Below are 17,024 nucleotides of genomic sequence, written 5' to 3' on the forward strand. Positions count from 1 at the left end.
GTTGGAATTAAAAAGGAGATCAATTGATTTAGTGTTCACTCTCCATGGTGCTGTAATAATCCACTTTAAGCTGTTCAGGATGTTATTATGTCTAACTGCAGCCATGAAAACCCCCATGGTCAACAATGTTACTTCCTGAAATTTCGATGCACGGTCCATAACACTCAGAGTTGCTCATCAAGTCTATTTGGTAAGTGTAATACAAGTATTAGATGATGCACGTGTCTCATGGGGATTGGTTGAGTGAGCATGGGCTTTTCTCTTTGGAACAATGGAGGAGAGATGATTTGGTAGAGGTGGACAAGATGATTGATCAAGTAGGTAGCCAGAGATATTTTCCCCCAGGGCAAAACTGGCTAATATGAGGGGGTAAAATTTTAAAGTGATTGGAGATGTCAGAGGTATTTTTTTTTTAAACACAGTGTGGTGAGTGACATTCAGTAAACTCCAAGATAGGCACATGGATAATAGAAAAATGAATGGCTATGTGGGAGGGAGGGGTTTGATTGATCTCAGAGTAGGTTATAAGGTTGGCACAGTTCCATGGGCTAAAGGGCCTGTATGGTGTATGTTCTATGTTCTTTGGAAATACATAAGAGGAAAAGCTCTGCAGATGGATGAATTCCAAAGCACACGTTGACTAGTGAATGATAAAGCACTGTGTTTTCTTGTTTCTGGTACACACACCACTGTTGGAATAAATAGATTATATTTCCAAATGGCTTAAATACAAAGTACAAAGTAAATTTATTGTCAAAGTACGTGCACTGTATGTCACCACATACAGCCCGAGATTCATTTTCCTGTGGCCATTCACAGTAAATACAATACAATCAATGAAAGACTGCACACAGAGAAAGATGGACACACAACAAATGTCACATAAAGCCACAGACAAGAACCCATAGCAGACATTTTTGGTAAATGATTGCTAGAGAAGATTCTTCTTCAGTTTTACTGGTCATACTGGGAGCAATGAAACAGAATTCAATCGATAACAGAAGTTAGATTTGCTTCCTGAATTTTACAGGCATTGGCACCTAGAAAAATTGCAGTTTTATATTTGACAATTTTTCCCTCAGAAGCTGAAATATGCAGATGCTTTTGAGAAAGAGCACACTGCCAACAAAATTTACAGCCCTGTATATTATCTTAGTAGATCTTACAAAACTTGAAAAGTTGGAAATACAGCCACAGAATAACAAGTTACACTGTGGTGCCCACATCATCACATAGCCAGAACTCCAGTTTCGATCTTCATCTTGAGTGTTGACTGTGTGGTGTTTACGTGTTCTCTCACTAACCAGATTAGTTTCCTCCAAGTATTCCCACGTCTCATGGGTGTGCAAATTGGCAGATTAACTAGCTGCTGTAAGGTGCCCCTGTTTTGTAAGTGAGTGGTAGAATCTGGGAAGAGAGCCAATGAGAATTTTTAAAAATTGTAATTGAAGTCCGAAGTTGGTGAGCCTGCAAGTTGAGGCCTGATGGTCGAGGCTCCTTGGGTGGGGTCTGGAAGTCGGAGGCCCAGTGTTTGCAAGTCCGGGCCAGGGACTGGAGGTTGGATGGCCTTTCTGTGTGTGAATGTGGGTGGGTGGTGGGAATGAGAAAAGGGGCTCCTTTTGCTGTTGTTGTTCTTGCTGCTTGTGTTGTTCTGCTGAACTCTGTAGTTGTGCTGTGTTGGCACCGGAAGTTATGGCAACACTAGCGGGCTGCTCCCAGCACATCTTTAGGTTGTATTGGTTGTTAACGCAAACGATGCATTTCACTGCATGCTTCGATGTACCGCTTGTACATATAATAGATAAGTGCATCAGAATCTGAGTTAATGTAGCATTAACGTAAATGGTTGGCTGACAGTCAGCATGGCCTCAATGGGCTGAAGGGCCTGTTTCTGTGCTGAATCTATGACCCTATGAGGTAGAGACATGGGTGTTTAGAGGAACCTGTCAATGTACTGTACATTCAAATGTAATTTCTTTCCTCTTAATTAATTTTTTTTTCAGTCCCTTGCTTTCAGCTCTTTTTTTTTGATAGTAGGCATTATTATCTTCTGTTTTCAAGTGTATTTACAGTTCGGGTGGTTTGAATGTTCTGATTTATATTTTCTACATTTTGTTTTGGTTGGTCTGGAGTTTTTTGTTTGTGGGGCTTGGGGAGGACACTAACTTTACATGACTTAATTTGGGTGCTTTCTCAATTATTTTATTTTGTATTATATTACTATTGTATGTTTATCTTGCACTGTGCTAATTTTCTACTTTGTTTTGGGGTTTTTTTATTTGTAGTGTTGTAGAAAATTCATTAAAAAAATCAATAAAAAAAACAAAACTGTAATTTCATCAGGCTGCTCAGATACAAGGGAAAGATAGATAAAATAATAACCTGTTCTTCAAAGTGGCACATGGCCAAGTGGTTAAGGCGTTGGACTAGCAATCTGAAGGTCGTGAGTTCGAGCCTGAACCGAGGCAATGTGTTGTGTCCTTGAGCAAGGCACTTAACCACACACTGCTCCAGTCCACCCAGCTGAAAATGGGTACCAGCAAAATGCTGGGGTTAACCTCGCAATAGACTGCTGTCCTATTCGGTGGGGGGGGGGGGGGGGGGAATGTCTCGTACTCTCAGTTGCCTCACGCCACGGAAACCGGCATAAGCACTGGCACTCGGGACAGACTTTAACTTTAACTATTCTTCAAAGGTGTAAATCTCTCCATTGTATGGCATGGAGAAGGAAGCTATTGTCGGATTTGTTAAATGCGTTGTTTGTATCAAGTCAAATCGGCGAGGATTGTGCTGGGCAGCCTGCAAGCGTCGCCACACTTCCAGCACCAACGCGTAGTTCCTCCAGCATTTTGTGTGTGTCACATGCAATTGCTCAGTGAGTTTTCCAGTAATTATGGTACAGTTGATTCTGCATTTTTCCAGAAGTTTCTTAGTTCATCTACAGCAGCTTTCACACCACTTGAGTCTCACCATTTTATAGGTTAATTTTTATCACTGTAATTTGAAAAGATAGAACACCACAGCACAGTACAGGCCTTTTGGCCCATGATGTTATGCCAATCTTTCAGCCTAATCCAGTTCAATGTAAATTTATTATTCCAAATACAGTACATATCGTCACCATATACAATCCTGAGATTTGTTTTCTTGTAAATCCACAGTACACAGTAAATCCAAGAAACGTAATAAAATCAATGAAAGTCCACACTAACTGGGTGTTCAACCAGTGTGTAAGAGACAACAAACTGTGCAAATACAAAAGAAAAAAAAACAATAAATATCAAGAACATGAGATGAAGAGTCCTTGAAATTGAGTCCATAGGATGGTGGGGGGGGGTGGGGGAGTGAAGTTGAGTATTATCCCCTTTGGTTCAAGAGCCTGATGCTCGAGGGGTAGTAACTGATCCTGAACCCAGTTGTGTGGGTCCTGAGGCTCCTGTACCTTCTTGATAGCAGTAGTGAGAAGAGAGCATGGCCTGGGTGATGGGTGTCCTTGCTGATGAATGCTATATTCCTGCAATGGCACTCCTTTCAGATGTACTCAATGGTAGGGAGAGATTTACCTGTGATAGACTGGATTGTATCCACTACATTTTGTAGGATTTTCCATTCAAGGATGTTGGTGTTTCCACACCAGACTGTGATGCGACCCGTCATTATACTCTCCACCACCCATTTACAGATGTTTGACAGAGTTTTAGGTGTCATACTGAATCGTCGCAAACTTCTAAGGAAGTAAAGGCACTGCCGTGCTTTCTTCATAATGGCACTCACATAATGTGCCCAGGACAAGTCCTCTGAAATAATAACCCCAAGGAATTTAAAGATGGTGACTCTCTCCACCCCTGACCTCCTCATGGACCTCCTGTTTCCTCCTCCTGAAGCCAATAATCAGCTCCTTGGTCTTGCTGACATTGAGTGAGAGGCAACACGAGTGAATCTGCAGATGCTGGAAATAAATAAAAACACAAAATGCCGGCAGAACTCAGCAGGCCAGACAGCATCTATGGGAGGAGGTAGTGACGACGTTTCGGGTTTTGGCCCGAAACAAAAAATTACAAATTACAACAACACCGGGATCCAACACTGCTTTTGGTGTAAAGCAGTCATCTTTCACACTTGTATGCAATTCTCTGCTAGTTCAGTCAACAGGTTATTAGTAGGTAATAACACAGATGATCAGGGGCCTACACATTTCTCTTCCATATCTGCTGTCAAGTGCCATACGTGGGTGTCCAGTTCCTGGGTATCATCATCTCAGAAGATTGATCCTATGCCCAACATATTGGTGCAATCACAAAGAAGACATCCCAGCAGCTATACTTCATTAGGAGTTTGAGGAGATTTGGTCTGTCACCAAAGACACTCACAAATTTCTACAGAGCACTCTAACTGATTACATCACCATCTGGTATGGAGGGAGCACTACACAGGGTCAGAAAGAGCTGCAGGGGATTGTAAACTCAGCCGGTTCCATCACAGGCACTAGCCTGCCCACCATCGAGGTCATCCTCAAACAACAATATCTCTATCACTAAGAACCATCAGCAACATGCCTTCTTTTCATTGCTACCATCAGGGAGGAGGTAGAGGAGCCTGAAGACACACACTCAAATGTTTCAGGAACAGCTTCTTCCCCTCAGCCATCAGATTTCTGAAACGACAATGAACCCATAACACTACCTCACTATTTTTTGCTCTCTTTTTGCACTACCTATTAATCTCAATTTATATATTTCTTATTATAGCATATCTTATGTAATGCACTGCGCCTCTGCCACAAGACAACAAATTTCACGACATATGCCAATGCTAATAAATCTGATTCTGTCTGCCTACTTGAATTCAACTTGATGAACTACATCTGGAGAGTATCCAGAGGTCAAATCCTTATGTGAACTCTATCTTCCTTTGTCATCTCCCACAGGAATCTGCAGCTTACTCCTAAATGCCGCGTGCTCTGTGAGATCGAGCAGCAACTGAAAAAGCTCCTGTTTAAAGTGCTCTCTTTTGCTCCAATCGCAAGGGTTTTACTCACTAACACAAGGCAACCACAGCATGTTTTCTATAATGGGGGAATCTAGGACCAGAGGGCGCAGTCTTAGTATACAAGGATGTCCCTTTAGAACAGAGATGAGAAGGAATTTCTTTAACAAGGGTGGTGTTTCTGTGGAATTAATTCCCACAGATGGCTTCCTAATCAAGAACCTATCAAACTCTGCTTTAAATATACCCAATGACGTGGCCTCCAGTCCTCTGCGGCAAAGATTTCTACAGATTCAGCACCCTTTGGCTAAAACAATTCCTACTCATCTCTATTCTATCCTTCTATTCTGAGGCTGTATCTTCTGGTTCCAGACTCACCCACAATAGGAAACACCCTCTCGACATCCACTCTATCTAGGCCTTTCAATATTCAATAGTTTCAATGAGATCCCACCCCTCATTCTTTTAAGCTCCAGCAAGCAGAAGCCGAGATACATCAAGTACTCCTTATACGTTAACCCTTTCATTCCTGGGGTCCGTCTCATGAACCTCCTCTAGTCAGTCTCCAAAATGAGGAATAGCAAACTAAGATGCTTAACTTTACACTTCAAACCTAGCAGAAACAGCTGGAGAACACACGCAAAAAAAGGTCCAGAAGGCATTTTTCTTAAGAAATTGTAATGGTTTGCCTTTGATTGTTCAAGATTCAAGATTAAATAGTTTGTTGTAATTTCCAGTACACAAGTGTAAAGAAGAATGGAATAATTGTTGTACTGGATCGGATGCAACACAAAAATAAACACAGTAAGAAGAACACAATAATAAAACAAACGCAATAAAAATAAATACATAAGATAGTTTATATACAGAGATTAATTGTAAGTCCAGAGAAGTGACGCTAGGCACAGGAATGTCTGTACATAAAGTGACTCTGACAAGAAATGATAAAGTAATGATTACAGAGAAAATGAGTGACACACCATCTTTTCTGCTTTCGGAGTTGTATGACTCAGACAAATGTAAGAATGCTATCACATACATATTACTTCATCGTGATATGACAATATCATATTTTTCATTCGCACATTTTGTCTACTTTTGCATTGTTACTGGCACTTGATAATGTCATTTTCTATCGCATTTCTTTATTTTCTTGTAAATAGAATAGACTGGGATATAACAAGTATGTGATACTGAGGGTTTTTTAAGGCATTGGTCAGACTACGCTTCGAGAATTGTGAGAAGTATAGCACCCCTTATTTAAAAACTGATGTGCTGGTATTGGAGAGGGTCCAGAGGAGGTCTATGAGAATGATTACGGGAATGAAAGGGTTAAAATAGGAAGCCCTTCTGATGGCTCTGGATCTGTGCTCACTGGAATTTAGAAGAAAGAGGGAAAGTCTCATTGAAACTTACTGAGTGTTGAAAGGCCTAAATAGAAGACCTCCCTTTTGCCACAATGAGGCCTCAGGATAGAGCAGCAACACCTCATATTCCAACTAGGTAGCCTCCAACGTGATGGTATGACATTTGATTTTTCCTTCTGGTAAGTTTTTTTCCTCCCTCTTCCTTCTTCTTCTATTCCCCACTCTTGCCTCTTACCTCTTCTCCTCAGCTGCCTATCATCTCCTGGTGCCATTCCTTCTTCCCTTTCTTCCATGGTCCACTCTCCTCTTCTCCAGCTCTTTACCTTTCCCATCCACCTGGCTTCACCTACCACATTCCAGGTGGTCCTACTTCCCCTCCCCCCCCACCTTTTTATCCTGACATCTTCCCCCTTCCTTTCTAGTCCTGAAGAAGGGTCTCAGCCTGAAACATTGACTGTTAATTCATTTCCACAGATGCTGCCTGACCTGCTGAGTTCCTCCAGCATTTTGTTTGTGTTACTCTGGTCAGGGGTTCCCAACCTTTTTTATGTCATGAACCAATATCACTAATCAAGGCCTCCATGAACCCTAGGTTCGGAATCCCTGCTCTAGATAGGGCGGGCTTGGAGAGGAAGTTTCCTATCGTGGGGCAACCTAGGACAGAGGACATAGTCTCAGAATATACAGACACTCATTTAGAACAGAGATGTGGAGGAATTTCTTCGGTCGGAGGGTGGTAAATCTGTGCAATTCATTGTCACAGACAGCCGTGGAGGCCAAGACATTGGGTATATTTAATGTGGAACTTGATTAGTAAGGGTGTCAAAGGTTACGGGGAGAAGCAGCAGAGAGAGCTTGAAAGGGATAATAAATCAACCAGGATGAAGTAGTGGAGAAGCTTGATGGCCTGATTCTACTCCTATGTCTTATGGTCAAACTGTCTGCAAGAAAATGAATCTCAAGGTAGTATACGGTAACATATATTTATGTACTTTCATAAATTTGACATTGACTTTCACTTTGGCATTCCCAATATGCCTTACAGCAGCAGGAATTTGAGAGGAAACTGGTGGGGGAAGGCACTTATCCTAGGATGCCCAGCTTAACCTACTCCTGCAGACACTGTATTTTATATATTTCCCTCTCCACCAGTTTCCAAGCGCATTAGATCGTCATCAGTAATTATGTGACCGTCAAGTGATGCCTCTGTCGGGATCTCTGCCCTCCTGTTTATCCTCAGATTTCCAAAGAGACTCTTTGCTTCCCAAGACCCTGGTTCACCATTATGCATGCTCCTTCCCACAATCCTCTCAAGCCCTTTGCCTCTTCCTTTCCCACCACCGAGGAAGACAAACACTCTTCCAGAGGAACCAATAATTCACTCATTTCTTTCCTAATTTCTCCAAGGTATTCGATGCTCCTAACGTTATCTCCACAACACTGGAGTCGAGTCTATTGTATGTTACACAAGGGTGGTGTGGGAACTTGAGGACCTGAGTTTTAGGGAAAGGTTGAATAGATTCTGACTTTATTCCCTGGAGCACAGGAGAATGAGAGGAGATTTGATAGAGGTATAAAAAATTATCAGGGGTACAGAGAGGGTAAATGCAAACAGCTTCTCTTCCTCACTGAGGTTGGCTGAGACTAGAACTAGAGGTCATAGGTTAATGGTGAAAGATGGAATATTTAAGGTGGGTGCTTCTTCACTCAGAAGGTGGTGTGAGTGTGGAACAAATTGGTGGATGGGAGTTCAACTGCAACACGTAAGAGAAGCTTGGATAAGTACAATAATGATCCAGGTGTGGGTCAATGGGACAAGGCAGGTTACAGTTCAGCATGGACTAGATGGGCCGAAGGATGTCTTTTCCCACTTTATGATTCTATATGCATGCACAGGCACAATGATAAGGCCACTTACAGCAGGATCACAGGCTCCCAGCATTACATAAGCAGCATTCACAAGAAAAACATAAATTATACACAGCATTTACAAGAAAGAACACAATTAGAACAAAAAAATTCATTTCAATGTAAAGAGATCAAAGTGATCTTAGTGCAGATAAACAGTAGTGATGAGAGTTTTACCAGCCGGATGGTTGCAGGGAAGTCACTGGTGGTGTGGGGCTTCAGGCTTCTGTACACCCTGCCTGACAGTAGCTGTGAGAAGATGGCGTGGCGCAGGTGGTGGGGACCTTTGATGATGATGTTGCCTTCTTGACACAGTGCCTCCTTTAAGGTGATCTGAAGTAAATAAGGAGGGTATGTGGAACATGTTGCCGTGGTGATGGTAGAGGCAGACATATTAGGGACATTCAAGAGGTTCTTAGACAGGCACGTGGATGATAAAAGAAAACGGAGGAAAACGGTGTCCTGCCGAAGGGTTTCGGCCCAAAACTTCCACTGTACTCTTTTCCATAGATGCTGCCTGGCCTGCTGAGTTCCTCCAGCATTTATGTGAGTGTTGCTCAGATTTCCAGCATCTGCAGATTTTCTCTTGTCAGCTATGTAGGAGGGGCGCATTAGTCTGAACTTGGAGAAGGTTATAAGGTCGGCATAACATCATGGGCCGAAGGGCCTGTACTGTTATATTTTATATTCTATTTTCTATACTGCCAGTGGTGGGGAGGGATGTGTCCATGATATATCGGGCAGGATCTGCCACTGTCGGGAGCTTCCTGTGCATTCGAACTGCCTTACCAGACCATGATGCAATCAGTCAGCATGCTTTCAAAAGTACACCTGTTAGAAGTTTGTTAGCTTGTCTACTGACAAGCTTCATCTTCTTAACCTCCTGCAAAAGTAATGACACTGGCGCGCTTTCCTTTGGTGCTGGCAACACAGTAGCGTAACTCTCTACAGCGCCAGCTGTAGGGTCAGGGTTTGACTCCCTCTACAGTCTGTAAGCAGCTTGTACGCTCGCCCCATGACTGGAAGGATCTCCTCCAGGTGCTCCGTCCCTCCCACATTCCAAAGACGTACGGGTTAGGGTTAATGTCCTGTCGGCATGCAGCACCTGTGCACTGCACCCAGCGCAATCCTCGCTGATTTGATTTGACACCAATGAGCTCTTTCACTGTATGTTTCGACGTACACGTGACAAATAAGGCTCATCTTCTTCAGTTCCTCTGGCAGTTCATTTCAGAAACATCCTACCCTCGATACATAAAAAGTAACTTTTCATCTTTGATTGGCAGGTAGGCGGAGAGGAGCCCACAGCCCAATCAGCCAGGATCTTACTGAGTGGTGGAGAAGGCTCTATGGGCCCAGCAGACTAAACACGAATTTTGGAGGTGAGTTGACAGATGGCAAGTCAAAGCAGCCCTTCACCAAGTATAGCGTCGAGGGGTCCAAGGAAAGCTGAATTCAATGTGTGTGTAGCGGGAAAACCTCTAGTGGTTAAAGTCACACCTTACACAACGAATAACAGCTGTTGTTATTGGAAGTCAAAGATCCCAATCCCCAAACGTTACTGCAAAAGTTCCATGGGGCAGCATTCTGGCCCATCCATTTCCAGACAGAGCAGCAATGAAATTCCTTCCATTGTTACATAAAACGCAAGGGTGTTCACTGGTTCCATTCACAAGCCCTTGGCAAATATTGCAGCCATTGCCTCACCGGCCGGGGGTCAACCATGCAACCAAACAGAGACAACATTCATGCACAGGCTGATAAAACACCGCAACCTTTGCACCAGGGAAGTAAAGGTCGGTGAGCATATCCAACAAGAAGGAGTCTAACCATCTTACAAGATGATAAGAGGCATACATCGAGAGGACAGCCAGTGACTTTTTTGCCAGAGTAGAAATATTTAGGGGCCATAACTTTAAGGTGATTGGAGCGAAGTACAGGGAGGGACGTCAGAGGTAAGTTTGTTTTTTATTAAACACAGAGAGTGGTGAGTGCGTGGAACACCTGGTGGGAGAGCCAGATACACAGGGACATTTCATAAACTCCTAGATCGGGGGTCGGCAACCTGCGGCTCCCGAGCCATTTGTGGCTCTTTCACCTCTGTGCTGCGGCTCCCTGTGGCTTTGGGAAATAATTGGTCAGTATTTAATTAAAATGTATTTTATGTTAGTTTGTTAGCTTTTGAAATGTAATTCTAAGTTTGAAGATTATGGTGATCTTGTACAATCTAAGTGTGGCTGGCACATCCGAAACGGCTCACAATTAGCCAGCATTCCGGCTAAGGGAGATAGCCTACGGGGGTTTGTGAGTACGCGTCTTTTGCAGCATCTGCGTCCATGGGGGCTGGGTTGAGGGAGGCTTAAAAGCAAGGCTGTTTAGTTCGAATAAAGCTATCTTTGACTGCAGTTTACTGACACCGCTACAACGTGTTTTTATCGCTGGCTGTCCAGACGGAAGGTGCTGAAACGCTTTGTCGCGTGTCTGGAAGAAGTGAAAACTTTCCTGGGCAGCAAAGGGCTCACCTTTCCTGAGCTGGAACAGCCAGAGTGGCTGGAAAAGCTACACTTCATGGTAGACATGACAGCGCACCTGAACACGCTGAACACAGCTCTTCAGGGGAAAGGACGCACAGCCCTGCACATGTTGGAGGATGTTTTGGCATTCGAGCGCAAGTTGACAGTGCTTGCCAGAGATTTACAGAAAGGCACTTTGTCTCACTTTCCCAATTTGAGAGAGTTCAAACAAGCTCACGACATGATAAATTCGGAGTATTTACATTCTGCAATCATCGCAATGCAAACATCGTTTGGGAAACGCTTCTGTAGTTCAGAGAGGAAAAAAACACATTATCCTTCCCGGTCACTCCCTTAAGCATCGATCCTTCCCTACTGAATACGACTGCATTGGCAGGTGTGAGTCAACCTGATCTTGAGATGGAACTGGCCGACATAGCCGACAAAGACATATGGGTGTCCAAGTTTAGACGCTTGACAGCAGACCTTGAAGATGTTGCCCGTCAGAAGGCCGTTCTTGCTCAGAAACACAAATGGAGTGATATTGAAAACCTTCCAAAACCGGACAAACTTGTGTTCGAAACATGGAATGCTATGCCCGACATTTATGTAAACATTAAAAAGTATGCGCTTTGAGTCCTGTCGATCTTTGGATCCACATATGTAAGTGAGCAGGTGTTCTCCAACATGAACTTTATTAAAAACAAACATCGCGCACGCCTCACAGATGACAGCTTGCGATCCTGTGTAAAGATGAAGGTGACGTCATACAGCCCTGATGTGCAGACGCTGTGCGCTGAGGTCCAGGAGCAGAAATCCCATTAACCAAGTATGATAAATATTTTAATTGCCTATTATTTTATGTATATTCATATTTTTTCATTGTTCAGTGAAATAGTCCTTTTATTTTTCAGGCTGACAGCTGGCTGATGTTATTTTTGGTTTGCTGCTGGCGGAAAATTTAAGTTCGGCGTTTTTCATAAATACAAGAAGGACTCAAATAGACATTGAGTATTTTACTTAAAAGTAACTTTCAACCCAACGTCTTTTTTTCGGAGTTCAAAATGTTTTTGTTGCATGCAGAAATGTAATTTCGTTTTCTCTGCAGGAGTTCATCAATTTCATAAATGCAACACATTATAGTTTGTTTATACATAGCATAAAGGCAAAAAAAAAACGTTGTATGCAGTGTTATTTCATTTTAAATGTCAAACGGGTTTTGCGGCTCCCAGTGTTTTCTTTTCTGTGGGAAACGGGTCCAAGTGGCTCTTTCAGTGGTAAAGGTTGCTGACCCCTGTCCTAGATAGACCAGGGATGACAGAAAAGTTGAGGGCTCTGTAGGAGGGAAGGATCTTAGAGTCGGTTAAAAGGTCGGCATAGGGCTAGCACTGTGCTGTACTGTTCTACTTTCTATGTTCAACCCAACACATTCAATGGTTTTACCATCACTGAGTCACCGGTCGTTCTGGGCAGCTTTATTGAGCAGCAACTCCACCCTTCAGATAAATGTAAGTGAATGGTCCTAAGGCCAGGTATCTTGTGACAAATGACTCGTCTCTTAACATCCTAAAGTCTTCCCACCAACTGCAAGTCACAAGTCAGTGCTGTGATGGAATACTGCCCACTTACCCAAAATGAGTGCAGTTCCAACAACCCCCAAAAAGTTTGACAACTTCCAAGACTAGATAACTGGTTCCCCGCACACCACCCCCACTAGTCCCCCCCCCCCACACTTCCTAGCTGTAGTGTGGACCATCTACAGCACGGGCAGTGGCTGTTCACCTAATCCACTCTCAAACTCCAGCAGAAAGGACAACGGCAACAGGGGGATGGGAACACCACCATCATAGTTTCCCCTCAAGATGCCGTGCATTTTGTCTTTCAGATTCAGCTTCAGATTTATTTATCACGTGTATATCAAAACAGGGGGAAATGCAGCATTTGCAATAACGACCCAAGGATGAGCTGGGGGCAGCCCACAAGTATCGCCACGCATTCCGGCGCCAACACAACATGCTCGTCATAACACAACAACACAGTAACACAATGAGCAACAGACAACCAGAGCAAAGCAAGAGCCGTTGAGCCCTCCCACTTACTCACCCGTTCGCATACACACTCCTCCAACTCCTGAACAGGCCGTCCTGGGCCTCCAGCCTCCACTGGACTTAGACTTGCAGACATTCGGCCTTCGACTCCCCCGGTAGACTCACAGGGATACTCAGACGCAGGGCTCCGGCCACTGGCGCTCAACCTCTGGACTTCCATTCGACCTCCAGGCTGCGATCTTCAGTATCGACCCAGGACTCGGCAACGATGAGAAATGGTGGCCCCTGTTGCGGACCAAGCATTAGGACAAGCTGATGAAGGGACAGCAGAACCAGGCCTCAAACTCCAGTCTCGTGTACCTGGGGGCATCACTGGCCCTCTTGGCCTTACGGGACTCTGGTCCTGGAACCCGCTGGAAGAGGCCTCCAGCCCTCACCCTCACTGATTTGCTGGCCCAACATTCGACCACAGATGTCCTTCATCCTCGTCACTGAGTTTCAAATGCAGAGCAGATGATTAGACTCTGGCCAGACCTCGAACTCCCCTCTCTTTCCCCAAACCTATCCTTACAAACTTAAAAAGGAACAGAAACGAGCAACCAACTCTGAGCCGTAACCTGGACAGAGCCTGCAGCTTGGCGCCATCTTGGCCAGAAGCAGGTCTTGGTAATAAAGTACCTCAGCAGACGTTCATCGTAATGGAAACTCTGTCCAGCGGTACTGTGGGAATACGCCGAGCAGAAGGGCTGCCGCAGTTCAAGAAACAACTCATCGTCAGGGCAACTAGGGAAGGGCAATAAATGTTTTTTTTAATTATTGCCAGAGATGTCCTGATCTCCAAAACAAATGAGCTTTTTTAGAAGAACGGCACCAAAATCAGCCACTGCAACCCTGTATCAATGGGCTGTGATTTGGAGCTGCAGTCGGCGTAATGGCGTAATGCTATTACAGCTCCAGTGACCTGGGTCCAATTCCCGCCACCGTCTGTGAGGAGTTTGTACCGTATGTTCTCCCCGTTAACTGCACGGATTTCCTCCAGGCACTCCGGCTTCCTCCCACGTTCCAAAGACGTACAAGATAACCGGTCACGTGGGTGCAACCCGTGCTGGGGTGCTAAATAAAAATAAATAAATAAATGATCTGCAATTGGCGGGTGGAGTTAAAAATAACAAAGGGAATTTGTATGGTGGTAAGAAAGGCAATTTCTTTGAGGCTTTGGGGACATAAGTCACAGTAGGTCCTTTTATGGTGTCTGGCCGTCCGGTGCTGCTACGAGTTCTGGGGTCTGCCTGCCAGTAAGGGGATACGGAGGGGCGGGGCACTCATCCAAATATCAGCACCCAATTCGTAACTCTCTCCTTCCAAGTGCACTCGGGTTCCTCTTCAACCCAACTGGAGGCAAGTAGCTCCAATATCCTAAACACCCTCAAGTGAGGAGAGGGAATTCTCACTTGGCCTCCCTGTATGGGGCCAGCCTACGTTTTGTTATGAGTAAATTGAAGAACTGACCAGAGACTGGTTTCTGTGGGAATCTGAAGACCGATACACAACTAACCACAGTGAGTACATGCAATATTTATTAGCTACAGCCATAAATAAGTGACTATAAATGACCACAAATGACCCAAGCAGATTTCTTTAGTGAGTTACATTCAAAACAAAGAAGCAGCATGTAACAAAAACAATGGTCTTGGTCTCTGAAACCTTCGCGACTCATCCTCTGGATGACTTTAAAAGAATGGGCCTTTCCTCCAACTCCCCCACATCACCGTCCATCAACCTGAGCCTGATCCCCAACTACTCTGTTCCCAGAAACATCCCTACAAACCTAAACTTCAACTAAACCAGAGAGAGAGCAGGCCATTTGTCCAGTTGACTGCACGTCTTCAGTTCCCTGTAACCTCTTCTGTTTCCCACGGCTAGCAATTCCAACCTGCTTCTCCTGCACGAGAGGCATTTAACAACGGCGGCTTAGCCAGTCTTTGGGATGTGGGAGGTCACAGGGACAATTGCAAACTCCACGCAGGCAGTGTTGGAGATGAAGATTGAACCCAGATTGCTGGAACTATCTGATGTACCACACCCCTTGAAATTACTTCACACTAGAATCGTGAACACCAGAATAAAGGCTTGGAAGGAAATGGCATTTATAGTACTTCATCCCACTGCTATCAGGGGAAGAAGCAACGCAGCATCAACCCGAGGACCACCAGACTCAAAAGCAGATACTTCCCCAAGCCGTCAGGCTGATAAACACCCACGAACCCACCCACCACTACATTCACACAGTGTCCCCTTACTTACAATCAGTCTGTGTGTAACAGTCACTTGTATATCGTGTTTTATTGGATCGCTTTAAATTTATTGTGCTTTGCTTTTTATTGCATTCTTTATGCTGCATCAGGTCCAGTGTAACAATCATATTGTTCTCCTTTGCACTCGTGAATGACAACAAACCACCTTGAATCTTCATTCTATCTCTAAGTACAACATTTTGTTTATACCACATTCTTCTTTCATCCACTTTTAAGGTAAAGTATTCTTCAGTTCTACAAGTTATACACGTGCTGCAAGACTACTTTCAGCTCTTTGTTAACTGTTGCACAGTTTGTTGGTGCTGTATGTCTCCTAAGAGCCATATGCTGAAGTTTTCAGCCATTGTTGAATTAATTAAGTGCACATGCACATATGACAGAAATATTCTGGAAAATGTTCCCCCGCAGCAACTTCATCTTGCAAAATTTATAATCCAGCAGCTTCAGGCAATGCACTTTAATGCTGGAATATTTATTTAACTTGGGCAGTGAGTCCTAAAATAGAGAGCCATCTATTAATAGAAATCAAATCCTTTATTTAATAGCCTCAATCCATAAACAGTCACAGCTGTCCCATTTTAAACTGTGTGGTGTTTCATAGCTCAGAGCAGCTTAAGTAACAAATATTATGTGCTCTGCCAGCCTCGCACTTTAATAGGCAGAAAGGTATGGGTACTCTCCACAAATAACACTTGCATTCATATTGTTGAGAGGAAATTGCAAGGGAAATACTCAACCTTCAAAAGAAGTAACTAAACCATAGAATGAGTCAGATAAAATGTTGATCAAAGATCAGGAGTAAGAAACCATAAGACCACAAGAGATAGGAGCAGAATTGCACCATTTGGCCCAATGAGCCTGCTCCCCCATTCCATCATGGCTGATTTATTATCCCTCTCAACTCCATTCTTCTGCCTTCTTCCTGTAATCTTTTGAATACTCAAGAACCTATCAAACTCTGCTTTAAATGTACACAATGACTTGGCCTCCACAGCTGCCTGTGGCAATGAATTCCACAGATTCACCACTCTCCAGTGAAAGAAACCTCCTCAACTCTGATCTAAAGGAATGTCCTCCTATTCTGAGACTGTGTCCTCTGGTCCTAGACTCTCCCACTATTGGAAATAGCATCTCAAACTGCCTACTTGGACTTCTTTCTCTGGACTGTCAGAGGCTGAGGGACAAGTATTATGAGAGGCAGAGATGGATAAGATAATGGGGGGGGGGGCATTTCTTTCCAGGGTGGAAATATCAAATACTGGAGGAGACAGGTTGAAGACGAGAGGAGAACGGAGACTGACGAGGCACAACCTCTCATGGTCCCAGAACGCATCCTCGGAGTCAGGAGAGCTCACCAATGCCTCTGCTCTCTGAGGAGACAGAAGTGGGCTGGTCACCAATAGTTACAACCCTCGACAGATGCAGGGTGAAGAGCACTCTAACACCGCAGCAGGGTAGGAAACTGCGCCAAGGGGCTTCAGGAGGACTCTACAAGTTGTTAAAACTGCCCAGTGCATCACCAGCAACAGCCTACCTGCCATCAAGGATATATATATATATATATATATACACACACACAGAAAGGTGCCGGGAAGAGGCCAGTTATATTGCGAAGGATCCCACGCACCCTGTGCTGTTTGTCTCTCTCCCATCAGGGAAGAGGCTACATAGCACCCACACCAGGGCCACCAGACTCAAAATACAGTCACTTCCCCCCAGCCGTCAGGCTGATCAACACCTCCACCAGTATGAACACTCGGCCTAGCGTCACTTTAACTAGCCTATCGGACCACTGGGCTTGGACCGCTGAGGCCACGTGAGTAGAACTGCCCCACTGTAACAGCATTTCCTCTTTAAAAAACTCTCCTGCACAGGCCTCATGAAAAT

General features: G+C 44.3%; 1 protein-coding gene across 5 annotated transcripts in view; it reads right to left on the minus strand.

Annotated features, from left to right (window-relative positions):
- The window catches only part of LOC132395413 (neurocalcin-delta), a 327,388-nt gene that overhangs the window by 277,421 nt on the left and 32,943 nt on the right, over window positions 1-17,024 (minus strand). Inside the window, exon 2 of one of the 5 annotated variants that reach the window (XM_059971989.1) lies at window positions 8,439-8,594. The exons of the other annotated variants lie outside the window; for them this stretch is intronic. The gene's annotated coding sequence lies outside the window, so the exon portion shown is untranslated. The remainder of the gene's footprint in view (window positions 1-8,438; window positions 8,595-17,024) is intronic. 5 annotated transcript variants of the gene reach the window in all.

The sequence above is a fragment of the Hypanus sabinus genome, chromosome 1, assembly GCF_030144855.1.
Source record: "Hypanus sabinus isolate sHypSab1 chromosome 1, sHypSab1.hap1, whole genome shotgun sequence".
NCBI classification, from domain to species: Eukaryota; Metazoa; Chordata; class Chondrichthyes; order Myliobatiformes; family Dasyatidae; genus Hypanus; species Hypanus sabinus.